At 35.2% G+C, this 14,804-nt stretch overlaps 1 long non-coding RNA gene across 3 annotated transcripts; it reads left to right on the top strand.

Moving 5' to 3' along the window:
• The first annotated feature begins 4,149 nt into the window (after positions 1–4,149).
• LOC111888403 (uncharacterized) lies at positions 4,150–7,314 on the top strand. 3 transcript variants are annotated; one of them, XR_008230871.1, is made up of 6 exons: positions 4,150–4,373; positions 4,466–4,538; positions 5,885–6,015; positions 6,090–6,222; positions 6,685–7,015; positions 7,085–7,314. It is a non-coding gene; the product is annotated as an uncharacterized LOC111888403 (long non-coding RNA). The 3 variants fall into 3 exon arrangements; XR_006189205.2 differs by having other exon boundaries at positions 4,150–4,388; positions 5,885–5,963; XR_002849171.3 differs by having other exon boundaries at positions 4,150–4,388.
• Positions 7,315–14,804: the final 7,490 nt, after the last annotated feature.

Here is a 14,804-nt window from a genome sequence, read left to right as displayed (position 1 = left end):
TTCGTTTGAACCTATTTATATAAAGATCATTTTAATATTATAACATTTCAGTAGTAAATATGATTTTATGGTCTCACAAATAAGTACTTATCTCACATTAATCTTTTCGTGTGTGTGTATATATATATATATATATATATATATATATATATATATATATATATATATATATATATATATATATATATATATATATATATATATATACTAGGTGTGAGACCCGTGTAATATACGGGTTGATTTAAAAATAGATTAAACATTAAAATGTAAACAAAAATTATTTTTTAATGTACAACTTTAAAATAATAAAGGAAAATATAGATTTATTACAATTTAATATCATATATATGATATTTAATACTTTACATATATAAGTATATGATTTTAATTTTAAAAATTGACAAGTAGATAATATTTATTTTAAAAATACCACAAAATGACAAGTGTCAAAACTCATAAGAAAATAACATGTGGCAAAAAAACATTTATTTATTAAGGACGATATATATATATATATATATATATATATATATATATATATATATATATATATATATATATATATATATATATATATATATATATATATTCCTGGAGTAATTGAAGTTTTAGGTTGACACAAAATTATATTATTTGTCAATAACTACTTGTTAATCTTTTATCAAAAAAAACTGCATTTATATATGTTTTATTAATTTACAAAGCCATATGATATAAACTCTAAACAAAATAAACAATACACTAAAACTAAAACATTTCATAATCATTTAAGAAGATAAAAAAGGAAAAAATTACAAATGTAGTGATTTTCCTTAATTACTTTGAAGAAAAAAATCCAAATTACAAAATTAGCTACTAAAATCGCAGATGGATTAGAGCCATCTACGATTTTGGCATTTGATCTACGAATGTACAAGTGTTTAAAATGTGGGTATGCATTAACAATTGTACGTTCGCAGATGGACTTAGTCTATTTGCAATTGTATTAACTGATCTGCGATTTTGACTTTTTAAAGGTATAAATACCTAATTTTTTTTTTTTTTGAACTTTCATTTTGCAAGGTTTTTGTTGGGGGAACTCTCTCTAAAGGCGAAAATCGGTAGCTATTGACGATTTCATGTAAAATCATAGTTGATTATATCATTTTCGTATTCAAAATTAAAAATATATAAAAAAAATTATGCAAAATCGCAGATGACCTAAGTTCATCTGCGATTTCCTCTGATGTTTCATCTACTACGAATGTACATCTGCCAATGCACGTCCACGCTTTAAACATGTGTATCTTCATAGATCAAATGCTAAAATCTCATATGACTCTAATCTATCTGCAATTTTGATGGCTATTTTTATAATTTAGATTCTTTTTGGTTACTTTTACAAAGTAACTAAGGAAAATGATTATATTTGTAATTTTCACTAAAAAATGATTGTGTGATATTTTGTCAAAGTGTTGGTTTTGATAATTTAATACATCCTGGTCTTTAGTATTTAACTATATATTTTCAAATTTAGTATGTATTTTAAAATATTAAGACGATAAAAAATAAATAAGAAGATAAAGTTGGAATTTTAAAAAGTTAAACATAGTTTTGAAATTATGATGAAAACTGAAAGGGTGTGAGTTGAAAATAAAAACATAATTAAAATAGGGTCCTACTAATTGGATCCATATTTTTTAGGGGACCCTCATAAAATAAAAGAAATAGGGCAAAGAAGTGAAATTGAGTAATTGATTTGGTTGGGTCTCTTTTTCTCCGGAAAACACATTTTTAAGTGGGTTGCTGGATTAATCAACATCTGGTGGACTGCCATATAAGCATATGATGGGATGTCAAACCCATCAAGCAAATTACACCCTTTGATTGCTAAATAAATGTAATATAATGGTAAAAAGGGGTATCGATCCTCGGGGAAATGGTTGTATTTAACCACCAATGCAATTCAATAGAACTAGTGAAATTAAACTAATTAACTACAATTAAACTAAAAGGGGGGGGGTTGATTACTTGAAAACTAAAATACTTGAATAACTAAAAACCTTGCAATTAAGCAAGTTAATGAGATGCTCAAAGGTTGGGAATAATTGGTAAACTAAGGCAATTCAACACAATGAACATTTGTGTGCTTATCATTAGGATCTAATACAAAGCTTATCCTTCATCCCAAATTGGTTATAGCAATCATGAAGCATGATATGCCAAGATTCCTCATAGGTAGTATAGAGGTTGGGGAAGCCCACAACACACCTTCTTAATTAAGATCAAGGGTCAATTCAAGCAATTAATCCCAAGAAATCAATTAGCCTTAAGAACGAAGGAATCCCCAATTCTTAGAGGATGTCAAATGCTTACACATCCATAAAGGAGATATGATTCACAAGCTAGAGATGATTTCTACCATCATAAAGCCTTTGTTCTAGATAAATTCAATGATCCAATGCAAAATCAATGAAATAAATCAACCATTGCTCAATCAAATACTAAGCTCATGATCAAAGCATCAAATAAGCATAAGAATTGCAAACTAGAATCATAAACATGGAATAAATTGATAATCAACATAAATCCTTCAAAACCCACAAACATTCATTGGTTTTCAGCCAAAGTCAACCAAATGAGAGTATTAGCCACTCATGGCAACACAGTAACAAGAGCAATAATCTAATTGCATAAAGAAACTACCTAAGATTTGGAAAGATGAAATGAAATGATTTCTAGCTCCCAAAATCGCCTCTTGCAGGTCTCCAATGGTGGAAAATCGTGAATGAGCCTCTAGATCTGTTCCCCCAAGGTTATGGTGTGCCAAATGACCAAAATGCCCAAACTGGGCAGCTGCACGGGTACCCGCGCGACGAAAATTCCACCCGCGCAAATGTTGCTGTAATGCTATTAGTCCTTCCTTCCACCACTCCACCCTTCCACTACCAAAGATTCCTTTGGTCCCCCCCCCCCCCCCCCCCCTTATCCATGTAATTTGAAATGCACCAATCATCATTTAGCCACCAAATGGATGCTCCAAACCCAAAATTAGAAATTTATGATCCATCTTCACAAGCCCAAATAATCCAAGCCAATAACTTTCAAAGCCCAGTTCTTCTTCTTTGATTCCGCCAAGCCCAATAATGCCTCGGGAGCCCACTAAGCCCGTCTCCAATCAACCCGCAACCGCAACAAGCACCGAAAAACCTACAAAATATCTCATGCAACATAACAAGCACCCGGTACGATCCATACTAAAGAAAAATAAATAAAATACAATGCATTAATGATAAAAAGATCTAAAAATCTGAAATAAACTAATAAAAATAAGGAAATAAAATAAACTATTAGCATATATTTAGGTTTTTAATTTGTATTTTAAAAAATAAAAAATATATATTAGTAATATTTTGTTCAAGTGATTTATCATTTTTAACATACACAAGCATTTTTGGTTAAAGAAATGTTGATATACATTTAATTGGTATTGATATTTACTTTTATATTTATCCTAAAATAGCCTACCGAAAAAAAAATTATCTTCGTCGGAATCTAATCAAGCTATATTTAAAATACATAATTTTAGAAAATTAAATTATTAGTTGAATATGGTTATTCTTTTTATGTGATTACCGTAATTTTTTGTACAATTAAATGAGATTCAAATATGAATAAAAGATGTTTTTTTTTGTCTAATTTAGTATTAAAATAATTAATTATTTCAATTTAAAAACAAATTTCAACAAATGTTTTTGGTTAAATATTCTGTTTACGTTGTTGTTACAATATTTCTTATCATAACATCAAGATGGAGCGGTGTTTATGGAATTATAACACCGTTATGACTTACTACATAGGATCTCAACACCTCTTAAGTGACATACACATTATTTGATCAAATTATGATTGTTTTTAATGAATTTTCAAAAACGATACAATAGTTGGATTTAATATTAGAGATGGCCTACACAATATTTGATTAATATTTGAATTTGTTTAAGGGGTAGTAATTGGTCGTCAAATAGCTTAAACAACTTTGACCCTTTGATATGTAGTTTCAATATTTTATTTTATTTTTCATCTTATCAATATGTGTGAATAATATTTCAAACATATATTATATATAGTTAGTTTACTACCCCTTAGTGAACAGTACTATGAATTTAGTGCTTAAACACCGAGACAAAGAGTGGATATAGCGGCACTCCTTTCATTTTCAGAGAAACAGCATCACCGCCTTCTTCTTCTCCTCATATTCATCGTCTTATTCGAATTCCATCAACAAAACTCAAATCAATTTCCGTTCAAATTGGCTCTCACCTTCTTCTTCATCTTCTTCCAAAAGATCGGGAGCTGCTGTATACTACACTTGCACTAGCAATTCATATCAGGTTCATTCCAACAAGGTGATTTCTTTTGCTTTTTTGCTTAATCAAGATAAACAGGGCTATAATTAGGGTTCCAATTGTTTTTTTATTTGCAGGATGTAGGGCAAGTACTAATGGATATAGAGAATATATTTTTTGATTACAATCAGATAAGCCTTCTTCTAACCGGTATGCCCCCCTCTTCTCCTTTTAATTCGATCACAACTTCGTCCTTACCCTTCTTCTTCTTATTATTATTGGGTTGAATTGGTGCTTGCTTTTGGTTTTTCGGTGCTTAATGGGTGTATAAGGTTGGGTTGTTTGTGATAATGCTAATTTGAGTAAATGGTACAAAAAACATTCTTTTTACACATAAATTCGATTTTGACACCATGTTTTTTTTGTGTAAATTTTGACACTGTGTTTTCCAATTTGTTATAATTCTGACCACTTGACCGGTTAACCAGGTTACATGCTGACGTGACATTATGACGTGTCAGTATTGATGACGTAGCATGCTGACATGATATGCTGACGTGTCAAAATTGATTTTTTTCCACAAAAAACACTAAGTTTTCACTTTTTTTTTGTTTTGAAACTAAGTTTAATTTTTTATTTCAATTTTGACACTATGTTTTTTTTGTTCCAATCGAACATCATTTATCAAATTTTGTTCAATTTTGTCTATTTTCCATTTGAAACCGTATAAATTTATTTTTTTATTACATTTTAAACCATATAAACATATTTTTTTCATTTAAAAACCACATTTTTATTTAAATACAAGGTGTTTTTTTCTTACATTCGAAACATTAGTTATATCATGAGAATCAAACTAACCATAAGCTTCTAATAAGATGTAAAAATTTGATGGGTTGCAAACTTGATATCCGAGTTTTGATCGACTACATGCCTCCAAACCTCCAAACATATTTTAAAATTGCATATTTAATATAAAATACAATTTTTATATAAATAATACATATTTATACATAAAAATATGGTTTGAGTGTAAAAAAAATGTATTTATACAAAACTATGGTTTTTAAATGAAAAAAAAACATATTTATATGGTTTAAATGTATTAAAAAAAATTATTTATACGGTTTCAAATAGAAAATTGTCAACATTGAACAAAATTAGAAAAAATGATGTTCGATTTGGAACAAAAAAACATTGTGTCAAAGTTGAAAGAAAAAATTAAACTTAGTGGCAAAATCGAAAAAAAAATGAAAACTTAGCGTTTTTTGTGAGAAAAAAAAAATTCAATTTTGACATGTCAGCATATCATGTCATCATGCCACGTCATCAAAAACTGACACGTCAGCATGCAACCTGGTTAACTGGTCAAGTGCTCAGAATTGTAACAAATTAGAAAACACAGTGTCAAAATTGACACAAAAAAACATGGTGTCAAAATCGAATTTCTATGTAAAAAGAGTGTTTTTTGTACCATTTACCCTACATTATTTCCTCTATATGGAAGATACTCAAATTGTGTTGATTTTTTTTATTATGTTGTCATTAATTAACAGGATATAGCCTCAACAATTATGGCATTTTCACAATAAAGGTCACGTACTATTTGTATTCTTTCTGCCAGTGGTGTCATCGGTAATGTAACTCTTCGCCAGCCTGCAACCTCTGGTGCACTGTAACTTATGAGGTTGCTTAATATATTTTTTTCTTTTTTAATTTAATAGACTTTTTCCATAATTAATGTTTTCATATATATTTCAGGGTAGATGTGAGATAATATCTTTAATAGGTTCAATGGATATGAGAAATGTTCATGCTTGATCTTACCACGTTGTGGCAAGATGTTGAGAACAGAACATTATTATCTGATCTGATCATTAAGAATTCTTCCCAGGTATGTTTTTATAACATATAACTCTTGATAATTCATCATGAATTGACACAATTTATTAAAAAAAATATCTTAATAACCTTCTATCCTTATTTTTACTATGTTTCTATGTTCTTTTAAAATTGTAGAGACCAAAGATTCTTAATGTTGAAGACAAGCTAATTTTAATCAAATATTTCCTTAATTTTGGTTTAATATTGACCTAATTTATGATTCATTATGGAGTACTTTGTATGTCTTTTATCTCAATTCCTATAAATTTTAAGAGAGAATTAAGAAATTCGTCCTCAGTTTGTAGATTTTGCCCAAGGAGAAAATAATTGGGCATCTGGAGTATTCCTTTAACCTAACCTATGAAAAGAAAAAAAATTATAGGGTTTGAAACAAAAAGAAATGGGTTAATAAGATATATGTTTTGTTGGGGATATTAATATTAATTGAGATTTTGTTTATATGTATATATAGGATGTATTACGAGTAAAGAGTTGGGAATAGTTATGAGGTCATTGGGCCAGAATCCATCCTACGGAAGCTAAACTGCAGGATATGATCAATGAAGTCAATGTTGATCAGAATGGAACCATTGATTTCCCTAAGTTTCTTAATCTCATGGCCAAGAAAATGAAGGTCACTCTCACTCTCACTTTTAAATCTTAAAATTCTTTGAACCAGAGACCTTCTCTAGTTTTGTATTGTTTTGTTTGGGTTAATGAAATACACTGATTATGAGGAGGAACTGAAAGAAGCTTTCAACGTCTTTGACAAGGATCAGAACGGATACATTTCTACTGCTGAAGTACGAACTTTTACTACTTTTTTTTTTCTATAGAGTTATTTATTTATTTTTGTGACTGAATGTGCATAGCTTCGGCATGTGATGACAAACCTGGGGGAGAAGCTAACGGATGAAGAGGTGGATGAGATGATAAGAGAAGCTGACATGGACGGTGATGGTCAAGTTAAGTTCTGATTATGGGCATTTGGGCAATAAAATGGTTAAAGTTTGTAACTCAATAAAACTGTTATTTCCAATTCTTTGGCGTCTGACCCCGCAACGCGGGGTTCTTCCCTAGTTTATTTTATTCTGGACATAAACCGTCTCTCTCTCTCTCTCTCTATATATATATATATATATATATATATATATATATATATATATATATATATATATATATATATATATATATATATATATATATATATATATATATATTAGCCGTTTACCCGCGCCAAGCGACGGGTGTGACAATGGTGGTTGAATGCTGAAAGATGAATTAAACCCTAGAAATGGAAAGGTCAGCGATATATATTCAAGATTTGTGAACAGAAATTGCGAGATTTGGGGAAATACGGAGATAAAGAATGAATCGGGTCAAAATAGCCTAAGAATAGGGGATAAGAGATTTGATTTTTTCAATTGTTGACCATATGTATTCTACTCTTTTTGTAATGCATAAATTGATTGTACAAATGCATTGTATGTTTGTACGACTTAAAATTCAGCATTTGACCAAAAATGCTTTATAAGGTAATTAAGATATATATATATATATATATATATATATATATATATATATATATATATATATATATATATATATATATATATATATATTACTACTAATTAAGATGATACACTTCAATTAATTGAAAATTATACAAAAAGATAAATAATAAAGTAGTAACCTATAAGTAAAAATATCATTTTTTTATAAATAATAATGAAATAAATATCAATTTTTTCGTTAGATATTATGTTTCCAAAATAAAAGTATAAAACTAATTGCTGGAAAAACCTAACAACGGAAAGAAAATTGTTCGTTAATCCTCACCCTAAACCTTATATCCTAAACAAAAAACTACAACGGAAATTTCTTTTAACCCAATATAATTTTTTTTAAACCAACACAACAACATACTTTTAGTATAACCGAAAATAGTTTCCCAAATAACACTAATCGTTGTTGTAATAGAAACTCATACCATTTGTTTACATGGAAGAAACTAACTAGAAATAACAAAAAGATATGGATGAAACTACTCGCCACCGAAATAAATGTAATCACGAAACAAAACAACGCGCCGAAAGAACATAATCGATGAAAGAACATAATCGCCGAAATGAAACAACTTGCCGAAAAAACATTATCTGCCACCGCATCGCGTAGGTACACTACTAGTGTGTGTGTGTGTGTGTGTGTGTGTGTATATATATATATATATATATATATATATATATATATATATATATATATATATCATGTAAGATTCACTTGTGATTATATAATGTAATATTCACATGTGATTGTATCTTTTAAGATTCAAATGTGAAATTCACAAGAAAATTAAAAAAAATAACGAATAACACTCGCACAAAGTGTTGTGTGCATATAGACGTAATTCATATGTGATTAAATGTGAATCACATGTAATTTATATGTGATTAAATGCGAATTACATATGATTCGTATTTGAAATACATGTGATTTATATGTGAATCACATGTAATTCAGATGTGATTCACTTGTGATTTGTTTGTGAATTAAATGATATGTGAATCACATGTAATTCATATATGGTTTATATGTGATTCAAATGTGAATCACATTTATTTCTACAATCTGATCTACAAACGTATATAATCGAGTTTTCTAATTCAAAAAGCCAAATTACCAGAAGGAGGCCAAATTCATATTCATTTATAAGAGATGGAGAATGTATAATTACACTAAGTTCATAATATTATACTCCAAAACTACCTAAAATTTATGTTTTGTAGCAGAGCGAAGCAAATTGAGATAAGATTTTATGAAATCAATAAGAGAAACAAAAACAGAAAACCAGATGATTGAATAAAAAAACCAGTAATATAATGTGAAAAACTACTTGTCCACTTACAGATACCAAATTGCATCCGAAACCATAAGAAGGATCTGAAACAATGTTTGATTGTTAGAAATCAGATATGTATGGCTCAAAATACACCCAAATAGAAAAGAAAGAATGAAGATAGACACACTTAGTTTTGGTACTTTTTCTCTCTGATGTATATACCAAACAACGAAAACTACAAACTATATATATATATATATATATATATATATATATATATATATATATATATATATATATATATATATATATATATATATATATACACACACACACACACGAAAGCTTCAAAATAAATAGAATAAAACAAAACTAACTTCCTAAACTAATGGATAGACTTCCTAGTAAAAGCTAACCCACGTTTACCTAATTACATGACACCAAGTCATACTTTATTATCCACTAAAACCTAATCAACATAAACAAATCAAAAACTACTGTTAACCATACAAACTCATAACTCCTTGACTGACCCATAACCCGTGAACGAAACTCGATTAACCCAACAATCACCCCTTTAATCGGTTTTGTCATACCACTTGTTCACAGTAGCCATTAATCACCATCTTTTCATCTTCATTCTCGACCTTTCCCGGACACCCGACCACCACCTCAGTCACGTCCAAAGTCTTCACTCAATCACGAATTTTCCCGGACACCCGACCTTCACCTCGGTCACGTCCAAAGTCTTCCACACCCGACTGTTGTTTGTCACCACACAGAATCCGTTTTCCCCTAACACTTTTGTGAAACGAGAGCCTTCGATCTCCCATCGATCAAGAAAACAAAGCAACCCGCTTTTCCCGTCTTCTTTCACCTGCAAAACGAAACAAACCCAAAGCCACCTGCTTTGACGGATCTTTTCGTTTTCTTACGTAACTTCGGTAACTCTCTCCATTTTCCGGTGACATACCCACAACCTACCGCCGGACTTTCCTTTGAATACCATATATACTTCCCTTTGATCACAACTAACAGCTACGAACCGCCTATTTTCATCACCAGTCACCCCCGTTGTCTTGAACGGTACTCCACATCTCCCCACGACAACGGTCAACCCGATGAACCTTTAACTTCTCCGCCTTCTGCTATAAACCAGCCCCGAAACAGCCCCCTGCTGCTGCTTCCCGCAGGGAAAAAATCGATGCCAAACAAACCTTGTTTCTGATTTTAACCTGCAATACATTTTCGACCCGCTGCTTCTACTGCTCTCACTGCCCTGCAGTCAAAGTCTCCTCCCTCCTTCGAAAGTCGACTCTCAAACCGGTCCACTTCTTAAACCGCTCTGATACCAATTGTTAGAAATCAGGTATCTATGGCTCAAAATACACCCAAATAGAAAAGAAAGAATGTGTAACGCCCCATTTCTGGTATGTTGCTTCCGTGGCATTTATTTAGAAGTTTTCGAGAGGGACTCGGCGAGTCTATGGCCCGACTCGTCGAGTAGGGGCGAGTTTTCGAGCACGTGTTAGTAGGCGACTCGGCGAGTCCATATTCGGGACTCGGCGAGTCTGCTTTCCAGGTAGAAACCCTAAATCCCCGGGTTTGCACTCTATTTAAACCACCTTATGAACCCCAAACTCGTCCCCTTCACCCTCAGAGCATCATTTACCAAACCCTAATCGTTTCCATGAGTAATTGAGCATTTCTTGTGTGAATCTTGAAGTTTTGAAGAGAAGAAGGAGGGTAGATCCAAAGGAGAAGAAGAAGATCCAAGGTCTTGCACCCATTCCAGAGTTTATTGAGGTATTAACCGAATTCCTTCTGTTTCTATGATTGATTTCTCTTTAACAAGCTTATTTAGCCTCTTTTAGCCATTTCTTAGCTTGTTCTTAGTAGAGAGATCACATTAGATTGATTAACCTTCGGATCTAGCCATGTTTCAGTTCCAAAATCATAGATCTATCACCTTTATAGAGCCATTTTGCATGATATCCCTAGATCTACTCCTCTAAGTGCCTTTTTAGCCTTTATATCCCTTTTCATGCATGTGTACACGTAAAGTTGGAAACTTTACGTGGTAAATCAGCCTTAGAAACTCAGATCTACAAATTGTATGCGGTGGTTTTGATCAGAATCGAGTTTTTAGGATCTGCATGCATGTGACTCGGCGAGTCGTTCTTCGGACTCGGTGAGTCCGGTCGCGAGTTCCTGATCTTTACCCTTTGAGTGATTCCGAGTGGAGGCCAGTGAGCAGTAGGATGGACTCAGTGAGTCGGAGGGTAAACTCAGTAATGGTGGGACTCGACGAGTTGTTCATACAACTCGGCGAGTCCAAGACAATCTTCTTAGATCGAAGAACAACTCGTCGATTTGTTCATATGACTCGACGAGTCGGATGCAGATTGCCTGAGCTTTTAAATCAAGAGGGTACTCGTCGATTCGATGCCATGCTCGACGAGTAACCACGAGTAGGGTTGAGAAGTGAGACTAGGGACTCGGCGAGTTGGCGGCCCAACTCGGCGAGTCAAGTCAACTGTAGGTTGACTTTGACCGGGAGAGTTGACTTTGACCAAGGGTAAAAGAGTCATTTTACCCAATGCAATGATTAGCATCTGATTGAGTGTGTTTATGGATTGTAGCCGGGGAGATACCGGAGCTGCAGCAGTTAGCTTCCAGAGCCATACACATAACAGCCTGTTCACGAGGTGAGTTTCCTTCCAGTAGGAACGGGTCTAAGGCCACAATGTCGGCCCGTTCAGTTAGCAGTAATTTCTAGACTTCGGTCCAATGCAGTAGTTAGTATGTTTGACGCCTCCGTGGCTCAGACCGGATTTATGTGTTTATGCTAGATGATATGTTATGCTATGTCGTGTTCAGTTAGTCCGGACATCGGTCCGATGTAGGGGACGGGGTCCCAGTCAGTTTCGGACTTTGGTCCGATGTAGGGGAGGGGTTCCCAGTCAGTTTCGGACTTCGGTCCGATGTAGGGGACGGGGTCGCAGTCAGTTTTGGACTTCAGTCCGATGTAGGGGACGGGGTCCCAGTCAGTTTTCGGACATCGGTCCGATGTAGGGGACGGGGTCCCAGACAGTTAGTTCGGACTTAGGTCCGATGCAGGGGACGGGGTCCCAGTCAGTGGGCAAGGCCCAGTATGTGCTTTTTATGTATTGTATGGTATGTGGTAGTTTGGGGGAGCTCACTAAGCTTCGTGCTTAAAGTTCAGTTTTGGTTTCAGGTACTTCCGCAAGCAAAGGGAAGAGCTCGGGATGATGGCATCGCACACACTACAGCTTCAGTTTTGTTCTGGGAGTTGATTCAGTTTTCTTGATATATTTGGATTCAGTTGTGTTACAGTTTTTCTCACAGTAGTTTATTATGGTTTTTGAACACGCAACGTATGGTTTTATTATGTGATACTCAATTTCATGGTTATGTTATAATAAAAATTGAAATTTTTGGGTCGTTTCAAGTTGGTATCAGAGCCTTGGTTTGAGGGATTCGGATACACCTTCGGGCGTATCTGAACTCAAACTAAGGGAAAGGTAAAAAGATTTTCAAAAAGGAAAAATGTTTTCGAATGAAATCTTGAAAAGCACTTAGAAAGAAAAGAATTTTTAAACAAGATAAGGGTGTGGTGCATGCGATCAGCCGAGCTCAAGTAAGTACTCCCAAGCTACCCATACAAGTTTATTTATTATGATAAATTGTTTCAGTTTCAGTAGAACAGCATGCTAGTATAGGACTAAGGATCTAGGAAGATGCCTCATGTGCCTGTTATATGTGTTCCAGCTTTATGAGAATTGCATGCTAATATCGAGTAGACAGCGGTAGGATAGCCTGTTTAGGTTATGCCTGGTAGCGCGAGCTTAGCATTGTATGCTAGTATAGTTTCTTGTTATGAGAGTAGATTTGCTTGAGTAGTCTCCGGTGTCTGAATGTTGCTTGCTTCATGCTTTGTAGAACTCATGGTGATGAGAGCTAGCCATTAGGTGAATACGTCACGTCACATGTGATCAGGGTTGAATAATCTCAGAGTGTTGGATTTGGCCCTATTGCGCAGCTCTCGTTTGAGTCTAACCGTTGTAGGGACGAGCCTTTTACTCAAAGGATTATACGAGCCTCATCACATGTGATGGTATTCAGGTGATGGCTAATTAGCATTGCAGGGAGGTCTTCAGCATCTGAGGACTGGTTTGAGTGGAGTTAGAGATTTCCCTAGGGCAAGCCTAGGATAAGAGTAGCAGAGATCAGTAGTAGTAGAAGTGACTTGGTGGAGTCAAGGCAGTTCTTGAGGAAAGTACGGATAGATGTGAAAGGTAGTATGGGCCCGTACTACTGAAAGCAGAGGATCCGTACTCGAATCAAGGAAGGCCGAGACAAGACCAGGAAGCTAGTAGTAGTATCAATGATCCCTTGAGATATTTCAGTTTTCTGATGTTGCTATGATGTGTTTCAGAATGGTGGTTTTACGTTCTAGGCCAGCAGCCGGCAGTGGAGGTGCCGGGGAGGGATCAGGATCAGGCTCGGGGGGCGAGCGCATGGATGAGCAGACCAGAGAGTTTCTTTCTTCAGAGATTACCCATATCATTTTGGAGCAGACTCCTGTGATCTTCGGTTCGATCAAGGAGGGTATCCTAGAGCTGATGGATGAGAGGTTGGGCACCTTCTGTGCCGAGGTGGCGGCCATGATGGGGTCGCGTACACTTACGTTCAGGGAGTTTAGGGCATGTGGAGCTCCAGATTATCACGGGGCGCGGGACCCCATAGCGAGTACTAGATGGTTGGAGGATGTGGCCAACGCGTTCCGCATGAGCAGGTGTCCCAAGGGGGACAAGGTTAGATTGGTGTCCTGTCTTCTGAAGGACAGGGCACGGGATTGGTGGGAAGAGGTCGGACATACCATTGGAGACGATGCAGCGTTAGATGCTATGACCTGGGCTGATTTCTCTACCAGGTTCAGGGCGGAGTTTGCACCGGTTATTGAGGTGCAGCAGTTAGCCAGAGAGTTTCAGGACCTCACCCAGACTACGGAGACCGTGGCGGAGATCACCGCCAAGTTCAGGGAGAGGGCTCTTCTTGTTCCTCAGTATGCAGCCGATGAGGAGATTAAGAAGGCCCGTTATCATGAGATGTTGCGGAGTGATATCCACCAGTTTGTGAGCCGGTTCAGCTGTAAAATGCTGGACGACATGATTGCTAGGGCTCGAGAGAGGGAGATTGATCTCGAGATGGAGAAGAAGAGGAAACCGGAGGCGGTTTCGGGTTCAGGAGGTTCGGGCAAAAAGCCCAAGGTTTCAGATCACAGATCCAGGATTCAGCCGAGCCACGGTCGATGTGGCAAGTGTGGGAGGATGCACGATGGGGTGTGCAAGGCAGGGAATTCCGGCTGCTTCAAGTGCGGTCGGACTGGGCATTTGAGCATGGATTGTACGACCCCTACTGCCATTGCAGCATCAGATCTGATTTGCTTTCAGTGCAATCAGAGGAGACATAAAAAGTCCCAGTGCCCGAGTTTAGCCGCAGTAGGGAAGGTGGCTGCACCTGCCCCTGCTACTTTGAGGATTACAGATGGCCGCCAGGGCCGAGCCGAGGTGCCAGTGGCGAAGAGTAGGGTTTTTCAGATGACAGCAGAGGAGGCGCGAGCGACTCCTGAAGTGGTGACGGGTATGTATCTTCCCTTCATCTCTATATTATTATTATTATTGATTGATTATTGCTTATGATTATATGTTTTATATAGGGTCGTTCTC

Source organism: Lactuca sativa, chromosome 3 (genome assembly GCF_002870075.4).
Source record: "Lactuca sativa cultivar Salinas chromosome 3, Lsat_Salinas_v11, whole genome shotgun sequence".
NCBI lineage: Eukaryota > Viridiplantae > Streptophyta > Magnoliopsida > Asterales > Asteraceae > Lactuca > Lactuca sativa.
Note: the sequence above shows the minus strand (reverse complement) of the source record. Positions and strands in the feature narration are given on the sequence as shown.